The 18,132-nt window shown below is 55.4% G+C and overlaps 1 long non-coding RNA gene across 1 annotated transcript; it reads left to right on the top strand.

The window, feature by feature from the left end:
• The first annotated feature begins 1,942 nt into the window (after window positions 1–1,942).
• Window positions 1,943–4,194, top strand: LOC135408183 (uncharacterized). The gene is made up of 2 exons (XR_010427320.1): window positions 1,943–2,357; window positions 3,722–4,194. It is a non-coding gene; the product is annotated as an uncharacterized LOC135408183 (long non-coding RNA).
• The last annotated feature ends 13,938 nt before the right edge of the window (window positions 4,195–18,132 follow it).

The raw sequence follows: 18,132 nt of genomic DNA, 5'->3' as shown, positions 1-18,132 counted from the left end.
AGGCCACCCCTCAGGGCGGGGAGTCCCGGGGTGGGAGGGGCCCGACAGGGGGAAAACTCCCCCCTCCCACCCCGGGACCCCCTTCTCCGGAGGGGATCCCCCTGCCCCCCTCCCCTGGCCCCTCCTCCTCCCTCCTCCCCCCTCCCCGAGCCCCCCCTGCCCCCGCCCACCTCCCCGAGCCCCCTCCTCCGGAGGGGACCCTCGTCCCCTGCCCCCCCCGCCACCCCCTCGTCCCCCCGCCCGCGGAGCCCCCCGTGTGATGTCGGGACGGGCCGGAGCCCCGGCGGTGTCGGGCGGTGCTTGTGAACTGCAGGGGGGACCCGCCGAGCGGGCCCGGCCCCGTGGAAAGGGGGATCCAGGGGGGGCGCCGGCTCCGGCCCTCGCGGCTTTATTAAAGCGGCGCCCCCAAGCCCGCGGCTGCGGGGACACGGCCCGGGGGACAGGGGGACGGACGGGACGGGCGGGGGGGCAAGGACGGAGCGGGGGTGCGGGCAGGTCGGGCTGTGCAGCGGAGCAGCGAGGGGGGAGCAGGGGCAGGCAGGGGGGGCCGGGGGCAGGAGGGGGGGCCGGGCTGTGCAGGAGGGCAGCGACAGCGGCCGGGGAGAGGCGGCGTGCGGGGAGCGGGTGGAGGGTGGGGAGGAAGGGAGGGGACGAAAAAAAGGGGGAAAAGCAAAAGAAAGACAAAAACAAAAGCAAAGAAAAAGGGCCGCGGCAGCGAGAGGCTCCCGCGGCGCTGCTGCCTCCCCGCGCACTGCCCGAGCAAATGGCCGCGGGGGCGAGTTCCGGCGCTTAAATACCCCCGCCCCGACCCGCCCCCTGCCCGTCCCCGCCCCGCGCACCTGGACGGGCCCCGCCTCGCACACCTGTGCGGGCCCCGCTCCGCCCCGGCCCCGCCCCGGCCCCGCCCCGGCCGCGCCGTTTAAAGCCGGCAGAGCCGCGCTCGTCCCGAGTTTGCGGAGGAACCTCGTACCGGGATGCTGCGGGAGCGGTCGGCGCGTCGGAAGACCGAGGGTGGCGATGGAGCTCGGCAGGAGGACCGGGACAAGGATCGGGGCCAGGACCGGGACCGCGACCGGAGGAGCGAGGTTGGTTTGGGGCTGGGATGGGGCTCGGCATCCGGACGGGGACCAGGATCGGTGCCGGGCTCATCCCAGCCCGGCCTCGCCGCCTGTGCCCCGGCAACGCGGGCGAGAAGAGCCGCTCCGGGCCGGGCGCTGGGGCCGAGCGCGGCGGGGCCGCTCGGGCCGGGGCTCGGCCGGGGCCCGGTCGGGGGAGAACGGCGGCGCGTTCGTCGTGTAGACGCGGAGCCGGGGCTGGGACCGGCCGGGGCGCGGGGACACGCCGGGCCGGCCCCGGGACCCCCGAGGAGGGGTGCCGCCCGTACCCCCCGCGGGATCGGAGCTTCCCCGCTCGGGCACCCCCGAGGCCACCGCACCCGCTCCCGGGGCGAACATCGCCCGTCTCCCCCTTAAACGCGGCCCCAGGAGGTTCCCACCCCCAGGGCCCCCCGGGAACGAGGGCTCTGGGGCCCGCCGGGGCTCCGGCCACGGGCCCGCTCCGGCCGCGGGGAGCTGGGGGCCTGCCGGGGAGGGAAGAACGGCGGCAGCCCTTTCCCCGTTCCTCCCGTGCTCCGGGACCCCGAGCAGAGCTGCTCGTTTGTCCCCGTGTCCCTGTGTCTGTCCTCAGGTGGCCCCAGGAGCTGGCACTGACCGTGCCGCGGCTCGGGCACAGGCTGCTCCCAGCTCTGCCTGCGGAACTTCGGCAATTACCGACAGCAGTTCTTTGCCCTGCCATCCATAAGGTGCGGCTCATCTGACACCAGCCAGGTGAGACCTGAGGCTCTCCTTCCTCTCCCCCGCTTTCTCGGCAACTCGCACCCTCCCGGGGCAAACCCTCTGGTTTTCAAAATCCCGTTGAAACATTTCCTCTTTATTTGCAGACGGGGAAGGCCTTGCCTGGGAGGGAAACGGCTACAGGGGAGGAAACCAAGAAATGCTCCAACCGGATGGTGCTGCGCGAGTCAAAAGAGGGGCAAGACCGCGGGCAAATACAGTCAGGAAATGAGCTTTTATTCAATCTCTGCAGGAGCCCTTCGCAGCCACGGGCCGGAGGGAGCGCGGCCGGCTGGGCTGTGCCCGGCTGGGGACGGGCACCAATTCATCACTGCCCTGCTCAGGGAGGTTTTCCGGCCCCGTCCGGGCTTCACCCGACGGCTGCAAAGGTGCTCGTGCGGCATCCGAGCTCATTTCCAGGGATAAAGGAGCCAAACGAGTCCGGAGGGATCCCTCGCTCCGAGGCAAAGGCGTTTGGTCGAGTGTCGCCGCCTGGTCCCGCCTGCGGGGGAGCGTCTCCTCCAGGTGAGCCTTCGGAACCCAAAATGCCGGGGGGGCTCAGGTCGGGGCCGCTTTTCGGGCCCGGAGTTGGACGGAGCCCTCGGCGGCTCCCGCTTCCCGCCAGGAACGTTCTCGGGGCTCCCTGGGCAGTCCCAGCAGGGCAGGGAACGCGGGCCGGGAGGAGGCCGGAGCGACAGACAGCGACCCAGCCCTGCTTGGGCTTCCTATTGCCAGGGGATGGATGAGCTGTGCCCTGGAGCCGTGCCCTACAGCCCCCGTGGGGTGGGCACGGGGAAAGGGCTGCCCGCGGCTCCTCAGCCGGGCGCTGCTCTGAACGGGCCCCCTGAGATGCCTCACCCTGAACACGCCCCAGCGCCAGCCCCAAAGGACCCAAAGAATCCAGCTGGCACTCGGCAGTGTCGGCACGGCGGGGCTGCAGAGCAGCGCGGGCAGCCATTCCCAGGGCCCACCTCCCAGAGCTCCCCCGCGCCCCCCACGTGTGTCCCGCCCGCCCCAAATCCCTGCCCTTCCAGCCGGAGGTGCTCTGAAAGCAGGGCTGTGCATCCCTTTCCTCGGGGAAAAGAATTCCCCGGGGTCGCTCCCGAGGCTCGGAAGGGACAGCGGCTTCCCGACCCGGAGAGACGTCCTCGCCCGTGCTCAGGGGCTGCCTCGCCCCGGGCCGGGAGCGCGTCCGGCCCCCGCCTTCTCCTGGGCGAACACATCCCCTGGAGCCCGGCCCGGGGCGGAGAATCGGCCGAATTCCAAGGAACTCGCTCAAGTCCCCCCAGCGACACCGGCGGGGCTGGGGGAGGAGGGTTATAAACAGCAAAGTCTGTGGAAAATGAACCTGTCCTTGTCCCGATCCCGCTGAGCAGACCTGGAACCGTGGCTGCTTCCTGGCAAACCTGGCGTTAAAGTGGCAGCTCTGCGGGGGAAGATCCGGGCTCCAGGAGGCACTGGGAGGCTATTGCAGCAGGAATTCCCCATGGAATTGCGGGCTGTAGGTAGAATTCATCCAAACCTGCAATGCTGAGACCGGAACCCAAACCTGGGCCCCCCGCAGAGAACAATCTTTTTGCTGCCCTGTCGGCCAAAGCCGCTGCGCTGAGAGATCTTGGCAGCCTGAGGGAGGGCATTCTCTGCATCCCAGCAACCTCCATCTCCCTAGGGGACAATCAAAGTCCCAACCAATTCCTTTTGCCTTTCCACAGGGACACTGACCCTTATTTGGTCCTGCTCTTCCACGGTCCATTTTGGGGGATGAGTTTGTGCTGGTTTACGTTCCACGACTCCACCCACAGCCGGAGGTTTGGGGTTGTGCTTCTCTACTCCCAGCAGGTTCCCTAAGGAGCTAGATACTCCAACAATCCCCTCGTTTGACTTTCTAGGTGAATTGTGCACAAGCCAGTCCCCCATTCCCTATCCAGGCTGGGAGTGCTCTTGCCCTTGGTACAGTTGGCTCTGGCTGGGCAGGAACTGAGAGCAGGACACGGGGCAGAGTGGATCAGCTGCCCAGGGAACCTCTAGGAGATGAAGCTACGGGATCCTCATTCCAATCAAGGGAACACATTCTGTCTCTGGCAGAAGCCGGGAGCCAAAGCAGATCCCGCCTGGCCAGGCTGGGGGGCAGCAGTTGGATCCACTCTGGGGGAAACCCCCTGTGCCTGCCAGGAGCTCTGACTCTGTTTGTCCTGCCAGCTCCTGACCAGTGTCAGGGCCCCTGGGAGGGATTCAGAATCCAAAGAAACCCCAAATCCTACCGCAGGATTCAATCAAAGGAAGAAAGCCATTATTGTCATAAAAAGCTTAAAAAGCTGTTAAAAATTCTAGGACAGCAATACTGGGATTCCCAGGAAACTTAGTAGTGTCTTGGTTCCATTTCAATGTATCTTTAGACCCTCAATGAACAGCTTGGAGAACTTCCCCTGGGATTTGGAGGCTGAGCAGGGTTTGCTTTGGATTGCTTGGCACCTCTGGCCCCAGCTGGTGCAAACACAACTTGGGCCAATGTGGTTAAACACACTTTCCCACACAAACAGTTGCTGTATCCTGCAGAAATTACCCCAAGTTTGCAGATAAAACCTTCATCTCTGTCCCTCCTCAGTTATCCCAGGTTTTCCGGGCTGGGAGTTACAAGGAGGCTGTAAATTCAAAGGCAAAAAGAGAAGGTCTGTCAGTAAAAGGCACAAAGAAGGGGAGAGGTTTCAAAAAACATTTCTGCAATCCAATGAATACCTCACTGAGGACCTCATTTATCCTTCAAAATATTCATTCTCTGCCCTGGACATTCCCTCAAGTTTTACCCCCAAAGGTTTCCCCTCCTGCCCACCCCTGACTGCCTCAGTGTCCATCAGGAGGTACATCCTCTCTGCTGCAGGTGACCTCACACTGGACCCACTGCATTTTCCTGACCTCTCCACATCTCAGCAACTCACTTCTACCTCAAGATGTTCATTCTCTACCCAGCAGACCACCTCCAGTTTACTCTCAACACTTTCCCCACCTCTCCACCACCCAGGAACTCATTTTCACCTCAGAAGATTCACTCTCTGCCCTGCAGATTCCCACAAGTTTTACCCCCCACATTTTCCCTGCAGGTCCGCAAGGTTTACCCCAGTTTACCCCAGGAGGTGCATTCTCTCTCCTCCACATCACCTCTGATTTTACAAACACAAATTTTCCCTCCCTGCCCACCACTGACTGCCTCACTGGACCTCAAAAGCCTCATTTTCTCCCCTAGGTGACATCCACACTTACCCTCACAGTTTTCCCTGCTTGCAAACTACTTATTACCTCATTTTTACCTCCAAACATTCATCCTCTGCCACAGAGATGACCTCAAAGTTTCCCCCAAAACCTCCTCACCTGTCCACTACTGTTTGCCCCAGTTTACCCCAGGAGGTGCATTCTCTCTGCTGCACATTACCTCAGGTTTGACAAACAAAGATTTCCCTCCCTGCCCACTGCTGACTGCCTCCCCTTACCCCAAAATATTCATTCTCTCTGTGACAGATTGCCCCACATTTTACTCCCAACATCTGCCTTACCTGTCCACGTCTGACCAGCTCCTTTGTACCTACAGAGGGTCATTCTGCACCCCACACACACCTCAGGCTTATCTCAAACCTCTCCCCACCTGTCTGCCACCCAGTGCCTCATCTTTACCTCAACAGGTTCCTTCTCTTCCCAGCAGATCACCTGAACTTTAACACCCACAATTGTCTGTGTCTCTCACCACTCATCACCTCAGGTTACCTCAGTGTGTTCATTCCCTGCCCTGCAGAGAATGAACCTCCTTTTTAACCCCCAAACTTTCCCCTTCCAGCCCACTCCTGATTACCTCTTCTTGAACACAAAAGAGTCATTCTCTCCCCAGAGTCTTCCCTACTGCACACTCCTGATTACCTCTTTTGGACCTCCAAATATTCATTCTCTGCCCTGCACATTTGCTCAAGTTTCACCCTCAGAAATTCCTCTGCCTCTCCCCTACTGACTGCCTCACTTTGTTCCAAAATGTTCCTTCTCTCTGCTGCACATTGCCACAGATTTGACCCCCACAATTTTCCCTACAAGTCCACCACTGAGTACCTCATGTTCATCTCTCAATATTCATTCTCTAACATAGAGATTGCCTCAGATATTTCCCTCCCAATTTTCCCTACGAGTCCACAACTGATTACCCCAGTTTACCTCAGGATGTACATTCTCTGCTCCACGTGACCTCAAATTTGACAAACACAAATTTTCTCTACCTGCCCAACACTGACTGCCTCACTTTACCCCAAGATATTCATTCTCTCTGCTACAGATTGCCCAGACTTTACTCCCAAAATTCTCCTTACCTACCCACATGTAATCAGCTCCTCTGTACAAATACATGTTCATTCTCTACTCTGTGGGCTACACCAAGTTTACCCTAAAACACTCCCCAGCTGTCCACCACTGAGTACCTCATTTATACTTCAAAATATTCAGTCTCTGCCCTGAACGTTCCCTCAAGTTTTACCCCCAAAGGTTTCCTTTCCTGCCCACCCCTGACTGCCTCAGTGTCCATCATGATGTGCATTCTCTCTGCTCCACATCACCTCTGATTTTACCAACAGAAATTTCCCTCCCTGCCCACCACTGACTGCCTCACTTTACCTCCAAATGGTCATTCTGCCCTCTACAGATGACATCAAGTCTTACCCCCAACATGTCCCTTCCTCTACATCACCCATTTGCTCTTCCTGACGCCCCAAATTTCCATTCCATCCCTACACATTCCCTGAGTGTTTCCCTCCCAAGCATCCTTCCCTTCTTCCCTGTTTAAGAACTCACACTCCAGCCCCAGGCACTCCACTCCCCCCTCAGTGCGACCCCTCCAAAATGCCACCTCCCTCCCCTCTGCAGCACCTCACCTTTTCCTACACAAACGGTTGCTGGGTCTCCTCGAAATTACCCCAAGTTGGCAGCTACAAATGTCACCTCTGTCCCTGCCATGTTCTCCCAGGTTTCCCCAGCTGGGAGCTGCAAGGAATTCAGGCCAGTGAATGGACATCAGGGAACAGCTCTACATGCAAAGGCAGAAAGAGAAGGTCTGTCAGCAAAAGGCACAAAGAAGGGGACAGGCTTCAGAAAACATTTCTGCAATCCAATGAATAACTATTCACAGTTTCCCAGGGAGAAGAACAGGAACTCACAGCCACCAAGGCCTGACAGTCCCCTGCAGCCAGAGCTCAGCACACAGCCAGAGAGGCAATTCCAGCATCTAAAAGAAAAAAAAGAAGAAAAAAGTGATTTATTTTGGTTTAAAGTTATTTTAAGTTGTTCCAAGCAAAGCAAGCCTTGCTCTGGTTTCAGTTGGGTGAACAGTGAGCGCTGGGCGAACAGTGAGCGCTGGGCACAGGGCACGTCATTAATGCCCAGGGGATGAGGCTTTGTGGGGGAGGGAAGAGCAGCTGATGGAGTTGCCCAATCCAATTCCTGCCCAGGGCCTGACTGGCCCAGGACAAACCCTCTGGCAGGCAGTGGTTTTGTTCCCTCTCATGGTCAGTGCCCAGTGTGTCCCTGTGGGCAGTGCCAGGCTGGGGACAGGCACACGCAGCATGACTTCATGCTGCTTCCTTAACAGGAGCACATCAAACTCATTGAAGCCAGAGAGGAAATTACAAACAAACAAAAGACCCAAAAAGATGCTTTGCACTGATACACTCTCTGGTTGATCATTCCAAAGGAAATTCTCCACAGATCAGAAGCAAGTACCAATACTTTGTCCTCTATTGAAAATTAATGACTTGAGAGGCTGGACATGTCCAGTGAGGGTTCAGGGCTCTGGTGGGTCCTTTATGGCTGATCCTGACCAGCCCAGGCCAAACCCAACCACCCCCATCCCAAACCTGGGGGCAACATTCAGACAGTTTGGAAACACTGCCCTTCCCTGCTACTGCGTCCTTCCTTACACATCCAGGGCCCAGGGAGCAAATGCCAACACCAGGAGGAGAGAAACGTGTCCCTCTGACTTACCCCACCCCACGGGCAGCACCAGGAGCCCCCAGCCCGGCCGGCGGGGCTGCAGCCTCTTGCCTTTGGCTGCTCCCAGCCCAGGGCACTTGGCAGAGCTGGGCTGGATCAGGGCTTTGGCCTGGCCTGGAAGAGAGGAGAACAAGGCAATTAAGGGCACGGGGCAAGTCAAAGGCTCCTGCCCTTCACCCTTCTCTTCAATTGCTCACTAGAGAGTTTTAGCCATGAAAAATCCAGGGGGGACAACAAATAAAATGTGGCATTTTTATTCCTCTCTCATTCAGGCACTAAAAGGAGGCTCAACTTTCTTATTGCATTCCTTGCCCCATTTGAACAGAACCCTTTTCATTCCAAACCTCCCTTGGGAGTTAGTCAATCCTCTGCCATTGGACTTTGGACAAAGGAAGAGACATCTGGGATGCTGGACTCCAGGAAATGAGGGAGAGAAACCTGACAGGGAAAGGATTCAAGGCACTCCAGAACTCAGAAATATGTTCATGCCTTGCCAGGCCACCCCAATTCTCTGCCACCCACCTGAGCTGGGCAGGTGAGGCCAAGGCTCCCCTTCCTCCTGCCAATCACTGTCCCAGCACACGAATCCCTGTGCTGGGTAGCTGGAGATTATAGGAGGGGAGTTGTGGGGGGAGACACGGAGAGAGAACAGGAACAGGGGTTGTTTGGGAACAGGCTGTGTGCAGCAGGGATGGGAACTGTAAGGAGGGAGGCTGGAGGAAGGCAGGGGGGGAGCACGGGCCTGCCTTGGCTGGATCCTTTCTCCCTTTGCTCAGGGGCCTCAGCTCCACCCTCTCTGAGAGCAGCAGGGAACTGCTGCAGGGGAAGAGTTCATTTAGGCACAAGCCAGTGATGCAGCCACGGGGAGAGGGGAAAGGAACTGACACAAAATTGACACAATCACCACTAGAAGGGACTTTATTGAGCTGCAACACAAAGACATTCACAGCAGGCCAGGGCAAGAGGTGCCCCCAGGACCACCAACACAGCAGCTGGGCTTGCAGGAACACCCTCTTCTCAAGTTATGGAGCCAGGGGCTGACAGTTGGGATCTATCCTAAAGATGCACTCAGGCATCAGGGCCAAGTCCTGCCCAGTCACTGCAGACAGTTCAGCCCCAGCAGCAGTGGCATTTTCTGCCTCTCCCTCCAATATTATTTGGGACCCAACAGCTCAGTGCTGTGGAATTTTAGCTCCATAAATGTTTTACGCGGTTGAGCTTCACAAGAACTGGTGCATTTTTGAATATTCCTGTCTCTTCCAGGGCTGTACTTGCCCTGCTGACAGGCAGGGCACTCCAGAAAACAACTCCTCACTGGTCATGGAATAATAGGAACAGCTTAAACAAACACAGTCCAACACATGGGATACAGATTTAGGGGATACAAAAGGAAATGAGCAAGGCAGAACTGTGGCTCAGCAGAAATCCCTCCCCACGGCCCCCTCCTGCTCCCCCCCAGCCCACTGGCAGCCCCGGGGCAGCCGATCCCGCAGGCTCCGGCACTGGGACAATTCCTGCGGGTGCCTCCACACCAGGGGAGGCTGCGGGGCGGCTCCAAGGGGGTCCCGCTGGCCAGGCTCTGCCCAACCAAGCTGGCTTTAGGCCAGGCCTGGCACTGTGGGGCCGTGGGCATGGGCAGGTTCCCGTGAGCTCCCCGTTGGCCACCCCTGGAGCGCTGGGCAGGAACCCGGCGGGGCCAAGGGTGGAGGGCACGGAACAGCTGCACACACCTTGGCTGCCTTGGCCCAGCACACACTCACTGCACCTGCAGCCTTTGAACAACTTCTTCTCGTTGATCCCAGAGTCAACAACTGCATATTGTTCATAAAATCAGTATAATTACTGTGATCAGTGGATGGATTAAAGTGTTCAAAAACTTTGTAGCAGATGGTGAGAATCCTGTAAATATGTCCCACCAGTGGTGAGCAGTGACTTCTTCTACCTGATGCCCATAGGCCATTAATTGACCCCTATTAATTACTGTTCGTATTTGGTGATCAAGTCAAGTCTTTTTTCAAATTTACAGGGCAATAATTTGTATTTACATACAAGGATCCCTGGTTTACTTACATTGCAGTGTCTTATTTTTCCAGCACGATATCAGTTGGTGCACTGCAGCAATTCAGGAGACAAAATCCAGTCAATTTTTGCAATCCAGGATGTGAATACAGCCCTCCAGATCAGTTCACTGGTACTCATTAAGTCCTTCTGTGCCTCATTTCTTTGTATTACAATATACACACCATGTCATGTGCACTCAGCCCAGTTCATAAGTTACTGGTGTTCCCCTGTGCACAACAATTACATCTTGGGGAACCATTAGAGAGCTGCCCAAACTCCCCATCACATTCTGGAGTGAAGGGTGGGGGGTAAATACAGTGGGCATCCCTTGTGCTCCTAAATTCAGCACTCGGGATACACCTGGCCCAGCTCTTTGCCATTGGTTACCAAACAATTCCATGTCTCCACTGTCTACAAATCCAATACCAGCTCCTGTTCCTCCCAGTCCCGTGTCCCCCCAGCCTCACTGCCAGGGGCAAGAAGCAAGCACTGGAATCAGAGTGAAGAAAGGAATTCTGTTATCCTGATGATGTTGGGCTGCAGGACACAGGCAGCAGGTACCCAACAGTTGGACCAATATTCGCCTGGGGAGGATGATGCCAAACTGTGCCATCCCCTGCCCCAGCCGATCCCTTTGCTCTTTTGGCAGCACTTCCCAGAACAGCCCAGCAGGCAGAGCCCAGGGGACGGCCCTGCTGCTGTGACACTGGGGCTGTGACTGGCACCGCTCACACAGGGGGACAACGATGCCAGGGAGACCCCCGGAGCCAGCACCGTAAGGGAAACCACAGCACTGCATGGCAACAGTGCTCCCAGCCCCTGGAATCACATCCATCCAATCCCACTGAGGGCACCAACAGCCGCCCGCACAATGAGCCCGACAGACCCCGGCCCTGCCAGAGAGTCCCCCCGGGCACAAAGGGAGACTGACCCCTGGCCAAGGGCCATTTGCTTCCCAGGTCACCTTGTCTGGGGGTCCTGGTTTGGAGCTGCTTTTCCATCTCCATCCAAATCAAACCAAGTCACCCGACCCAGGCACCTTTTCCAGGGAACTTTCCAGGGAACAGCATCGCCCAGAGGGACCACAAGGGCTGCGAGGATGGTCAGGATCCACAGTTTCTGTAAGATATCAAGCTACAACATGGCAATATCATTCCCTCCACTAACATTTATTCACAGGAACATATTCCCATTTCCCTTGTCTGCATTTAATCACTAATTCTGTGATGGTGTCACTTGGGAGCCAAGTAGCCAAACCACTGCCAACTGACCCCAAATCCCTACAAACCTGACACTGCCCTAGTTCTTCCTGTTTCATTCCCACAGGTACAGTGTCTCACTCAGCTCATGGACTACTTTTGCCTCCCCCTATTGTGACTTTAAACTCCCTCTGGCATGGGTTATAAGCTCCTGCTTTCCAAAAGTGCTTCCCACTGACACATGTGGCTGACCCAGCAGTGAGCCATGCATGCTCCCTCTCTGCTCCCAGCACTTGCTCTGGGGCTTTTCCCCATTTCCCCAGTGATTTGTGCTCACTGTCCAGGGGATCTACACTTGTTGCTTCAACCACAGGGCCAGGGGCAACTCCCTCCCGCAGCCTCGCTCCTGCCCCGACCCCTGCTCTGGCTCTGGCTTGGATCCACCATCTCCATTCCATGGGGCTGCCTTCCTGAGCAGGGCCTGGCCTGGGCATCCTGGAGGAGCTTTTTACCCAAGGCCCTATGGGGATTTCAGGCCCTCTTATCATTTGTTAAGTTGCCACTAAAGCCCAAGAACATACTCAGAGCTGCTTCTCCAACAGGGTGTATCTTGGGCTGGCTGCCAGTAACTTCCTATTCCCAAATCCTAAGGGCACTTCATTCCTACCTGGAACAGTTCATTAGGATACATGCCCGGAATAAAGACAAGTGCCACAAACATTCAAACACACAAAATATCTTTATTACAGTGGGAATAATAATAATAATAAACTTAGCAAAGAGAATCAAAAGTTAAAAAAGGATACAAATGAACTGCCTTATCGTGTGGCATTAAAACAAATACTGAGAACAGCATTCAATACAGTATAATATTAACTAGTAAAAAGGGAGTTAAAGGGATACCAAAAAGGATCTTAACACAATATTATGGATAACCATTAACACAATATTTGGTTAGTACAAGGGGAAATTAAAGGGAAAATATTATGAATACTAAATAAGGGGTATTAAAGGAACACTAAAGGATATTTAAAGTCTTTTTTCCCCAATTGCCTCCTATCACTAACCTGTGCCCACCCCCACAGCCAGGCAGGGCTGTCAGGATCTGCAGCAGCTGGTCGGTGCCCATCCCTTAGCGGGCGTCCCCGCGGAGCAACACAGGCTTGGTGGCAGGATGAGGATCGCTCAGCTCAGCAGTCCTGACAGCCCATTTGATCAGCTCCACATTACACCACGTAGGGCCAGGACGCAGTGTAAGGGGAGGCCTGACTGGCAGCCAAACCCCGCCTGATCATTGCCTGGTGGCAACAGTCTGGGCCTGCCCTACTTGTAGGGCAAGGGGCCAGCAACCCCTGCCCACATCATCTTCCTCTCACCATCATCTTTCTCACCCCTAGGTATGACCTCTCCCATGGTGTTTCAAAGGTACATGTACCTACCTTGCAAGATGTAGCAGAACCAAGGAAGAACTCAGCTCTGATAACAGGGGATATCAGGCTGACTTGCTGAAAAGCACAATGGACCTTACAATTAGCTTGTGCCATCAAGTTACATTGTACCACACTCCAGCTGGTTTCACAACCTAATATGATTTCTTTCTCACGCCTCTATGCTCCATTGATCATCTAATTCAAAAGTACCCCCCTTACATTACCCTACTTCTGCCAGAGGCTCCAATTGGCATCATTAGCACTGGCAGGAACCTTCCGTTCCCCCTCTGGAGCTCGTATTGGCCACAGGTCTGGAGCCTGTTGAATTGCTCCCTGAGCTGTTTCCAACCCTCCCTGCTGCTCATTTCCCACTCAAACTCACACTTCTGCCCTGGGACTTTATGGCCCAGGCCAAGGATTGGTCCCAAAGGAGGACCTTGTTGTCACCAAAAGCCAAACCAACCAATAAACTGCTGGGCTTCCACCTTGCTCTGGGGGTGACCAAGCCTGAAGTCTCCTGCCTAGTCCTGGGCAACAGTTCCTGGGGACCACAACACCTCTGAGTTCCTAAAACTATCACAGGTTGGGCAGGTGCTTGAATTCTGTCTGGATTAACTCCCCCCTTCCTTTCCATGTGCTGCCCTACTCATTCTAATGGTGCTTGTACTCCCTGAACCATTCCCTCACCCATCCAACCATCCCTTGTGCCCTCTCTGGCAAGGACAGTGGGTCCAGGTGTTCTGCCACGCTCCCAGGGCAGAGGGTGGGACTGTGGAGCCACCCTCGAGGGGGGAAACGTGCCCTGCCTGCCCTGCCCAGGGAAAGGGAACTGCCCCCAGTGTTCCCCAGCACAAGGCACCCTTGGGAATATCCACTGCAATGGGACACTCAGGGACAGCAACAAGCACTGCACAAGGCTGCTCTGGCACAGGACCAATTTTAAGCTCAGCTTTTCTCTGGACCACTGCACTTTGTTTCCCACCTCATCCTGCAGTCAGAACTTGCTGTCCTTGCAACTTTTTAGGGTGACCATAAATTACAGAGACCTCTGCTCCAGCATCCACAAGGGCCTGAACCATCTGACAGGATCCATTTTTCCAGGGAATTCAAAGCTCCACCTGAGGACCAGGGTCTTTTCTCGCCCACCCCTGTGCTGCAGCTTGGCCTCCATCTCACTCTGCTTTCAGTTCTCTCCATGGTTGAACATTGGCAGCCCTGGCCCTGGGCGGAGCTCCGCATCCTGATCCCATCCCTCCTGGCCCCCGGAACCGCTGGCTCAGCAATGGGGGGCCCTCCATTGCCAAGGGCACAGTCCCGTCGGGGCTCACGGGGGGAGCAGGAGGTCGAAGGCTCCATCCCTGCTGCTACAACCTTCCACCACTACAGCCAACAGAGGGGCCTCTCCAGCCCTGCCTCCCAAGGCATCCTGAACAAACCCATCCCAACTCCACAGGACAAACTGCTCCCTTTCTGCACAGTCCAGGCTACTCTCAGGAATGCCTGAATCCATTACAGGGACCTTGCTTTGAGCTCCCCAGGGCCGGGCACCCCGAGGATCTCCCCGAATAATCCTTTCGGTGCGCGCTGGAGTCCTCGGGGTGCCCCAACCCGGGGGGCACCAACAGCACTGTCCCTCCAGGGGGCCAATTTGGTCTCAAGCTTGCCATGGACAGCCCAAAAGGCATTTCAAGAGGCCTTCTTTGGAACCCACCAACGGGGACGGGAAGGAAGCCACAAGAAGGCCTCATTTCTAAAGGCAGGGGGTCTTGCCTGTGTCCCAGACTGGTCCGGGGATCTGAGGCCCTTCCCGAGAAAATCTCGGTGCCGGCGTGAAGGGCCAGAGATCCCTTGGAGCCACGGGAGAGCAGGCACAGAGTCCCTCCTGCAGGGCCAATTCTGCTGCCTCAACTCAGCTCTTCAAAGAAGCCTCTAAGACTCAGCTGGTGAGTTTCAGAAGCCAGGCATTCCTTGCTTACAACACCCTGCCATGATCCCAGCCCCACGGGTGCCCTGGCAATCAGCTCCCAAAGGGCACACACAGGTATCTCTACTACAGCTGCTGGGAGGGGTCAGCATTACAGGAGGATTCATTTTCCTTCCCTGCATTCCTGTTCCACAATCAGGACATTTTCCAACACTTATCACCATACACACCTACCCTTAGAAGGTTTCCAAGGGGCTTCACTAAGGGCCTTCCCATGTCTGCTCTGTCTGGAGCCCTCAAAGTCCTCAGTGCCTGTCTTAGGAACCTCAACACAACTCACCTGCTTACACAGCAACTTGCTGCTGCTTGGCTGCTGCCTCACTTTAATTCTTTCTTCACCTCCCTTGGTTGGTCCCTTTCAATCTCTTGGCTCAGCTCTGTGCAGTTTCCAGGCTACATCCCACTGCAAAAAGGATCAGCTCTTGTTACATCTCAACATGCACATATCATTCCCACTTTATACTTGACCCCAAGGATCCACTTTGTTCTGCTCACCAATCAAAAGGAGCTTTCTGAACTCAAGAAAAAGAGACCCCAGGTCCTTTTTCTGCAACTTCAGCTGCTATCAATGTGACCCAGAAGACCTGGAAAGGCCCTTCCCACTTCACCTGCAGGGCTGGCAGTGCCACCACTGGACACGGACCCACTGGCTGGGCAGGAACGGAGGGGCTGGGGCATCCAATCCATCGGCCCAGGTGGCACCAGGAGTTCCTGGAGTTCCTGCAGGGGAGAGCCTCAAGACAACAAAGGATTATGGAGATCATTTTAAACTTTAATACGTATATCTCCTGGAATATGGGGACTTTGACAAGGCCTAATGGGGCAACAAAGACACACGCAAGGCTATCTATTAAAAGCATCTACTAGCACTCAAAAGCTATCACTATCCTTCTTTCACGGGCAACTCAGCAAACTCTGTTTGCCAAGAGCCTCCAGGAGGATTTTCAGCTTTTTGGGCTCTCTTTTAACTATTTTTATCGTCACTGTAGCTAGGATTGTCACCTGCCCTACAGGGGGAACAGCCCACACAGTTCACTTGCAGGGATGCCATTAACTCAAAGTCCCTTCTCAGGGGGGTCACTGCACACCTTGTCCAGTTTGTTTGCCCTCCCCACCAAAGATGCTTCCAACAGTTCTGAGACATCTGGCAGACCCAGAGCTCACCTCAGGGAATGCTTCAGCTGCTTAAAGGCTGCCCTTGCACCATCTAGCCAAGGCAGCAAATGCTTACAGGCTGTTTGAGAAGTTGGCATAACAGTCTTACCACATATCCAGAGGGAGCAATCCAGAGCCCAGCCTGTCCTACCATTCCCAGCAAGGCAGTTCATGGGCTGTCTGGGGCTCAGGAGGAGTCATGGGGCTTCTTTTCTTCCTTCCTGCTTTCCAGATTTTCTCCTTCAAAAGCAACAGCCATCTTTTAATCCTAAGGTTGTCATTGAAGGGGGTTCTCTCAGGTCCTGCACTCATCATTCATCTTGGACATTGGTTTTCTTGGCAGATTCTTGCATTCACATCCTACAAGCAAACCAGGAGGAGCCAATTTAGCTGTTACTGCAACCAATCCAGTCTGGCATTCTCATTTTAAAGGATACTGGCTCTGCCTTACCCATATAGATCCCACATCAGGGGTAATACCTACAGGTTCTGCCCTCTCCCACTCTCCTGCAACTCCACTGGCCCACACCACAGGAACAACTGCAGCTGCCACTTCAGTCAGGACCTTGCTGCTGACAGGAGTTATTCCCTGCACAACAAGAGCTGCTGCTTGGACACATTTAGTTCCAGCAATTACAGTTTCAATAGCCCCAGTTTTCCATTTCATTTCTGCCTCAACTTTTCTACTCAAACTCTTCCTAGCAGAGGTTTGGGTGAGTTTGGCAAATAGCGAAACTGAGGAATTCCCCAATGTTTTCCCAGTTTCACCCCTGTCACACCCATCACCTTAACACTGCCAGTCCTTAATTCTCCCTCTACTGGGTTAAGGACTGAGGAAGTTGGACCTGTGTCTGACCAGGACATGTGCAAACCAAATGCTGGGGACTGGAACACACACCTGGCACTCCTGCAGCTCTTACCATTATATTCAAGAGAAAACAGCCAATTGGACCATCACTGCTCATTTCTTAATCCCAATCCCACACTTCTTTGGCACTTGGAGCACCACTTTTAGAACCCAATTACAGTCCATTAGAGAGCTCCATGTCTAGCAGGGACAGCTACCCCTGGGATACTCTCAGGAATGCCTGAATCCATGGCAGGGACCTTGCTTTGAGCTCCCCAGGGCCGGGCACCCCGAGGATCTCCCCGAATAATCCTTTCGGTGCGCGCTGGAGTCCTCGGGGTGCCCCAACCCGGGGGGCACCCACAGCACTGTCCCTCCAGGGGGCCCAATTTGGTCTCAAGCTTGCCATGGACAGCCCAAAAGGCATTTCAAGAGGCCTTCTTTGGAACCCACCAACGGGTACGGGAGGAAGCCACAAGAAGGCCTCATTTCTAAAGGCAGGGGGATCTTGCCTGTGTCCCAGACTGGTCCGGGGATCTGAGGCCCTTCCCGAGAAAATCTCGGTGCCGGCGTGAAGGGCCAGAGATCCCTTGGAGCCACGGGAGAGCAGGCACAGAGTCCCTCCTGGGGGGCTAATTTTCCTGCCTGAACTCAGCTCTTCAAAGAAGCCTCTAAGTCTCAGATGGAGAGGTTTAGAAGCCAGGCAATCTTTTATTCCTATGCTCTTGAATCATTCCAGACCGCCAGGTGCCCTGGCAATCAGCTCCCAAAGGGCACACAGACCTATCTCCACTGCAGATGATATGGAAGCAATACAGGAGGGTTCATTTTCCTTCCCTGCATTTCTGTTCCACAGTGAGGACATTTTCCAACACTCATTACCATACACACCTACCCTTAGAAGGTTTCCAAAGGGCTTCACCGAGGGCCTTCCCAGGTCTGCTTTGTCTGGAGCCCTCAAAGTCCTCAGTGTCTGCCTGAGGAACCTCAACACAACTCACCTCTTTACAGTGTAACTTAGAGGTGCTTGTCTACTGCCTCAGTTCCCTTCTTCCTTCTTTCTTCACCTCCCTTGCTTGGTCCCTTTAAATCCCTTAGCTCAGCTCTGTGCGGTTTCCAGGCTACATCCCACTGCAAAAAGGATCAGCCCTTGTTACATCTCAACACTCAGATATCATTCCCACTTTTTTCTTGACACTGGGCCATTAGGCCAGTGTCTCATTATTTAAAGCAGAGTTTGACTCCTCAGTGACAACAACAGCTACAGCCCTGAATCCTAACACAGGCTGAGACACAAACACGGATGGGAACTCTGAAGGATCCACTTTGTTCTGCTCACCAATCCAAAGGAGCTTTCCTAACTCAGGAATAATAGACACCAGGTCCTTTTTCTGCAACTTCAGCTGCTATCAATGTGACCCACAAGACCTGGAAAGGCCCTTCCCACTTCACCTGCAGGGCTGGCAGTGCCACCACTGGACACGGACCCAGGGGCTGGGCAGGAACGGAGGGGCTGGGGCGTCCAATCCATCGGCCCAGGCGGCACCAGGAGTTCCTGGAGTTCCTGCAGGGGAGAGCCTCAAGACAACAAAGGATTATGGAGATCATT

The sequence above is a fragment of the Pseudopipra pipra genome, unplaced genomic scaffold (assembly GCF_036250125.1).
Source record: "Pseudopipra pipra isolate bDixPip1 unplaced genomic scaffold, bDixPip1.hap1 HAP1_SCAFFOLD_213, whole genome shotgun sequence".
NCBI lineage: Eukaryota > Metazoa > Chordata > Aves > Passeriformes > Pipridae > Pseudopipra > Pseudopipra pipra.
Note: the sequence above shows the minus strand (reverse complement) of the source record. Positions and strands in the feature narration are given on the sequence as shown.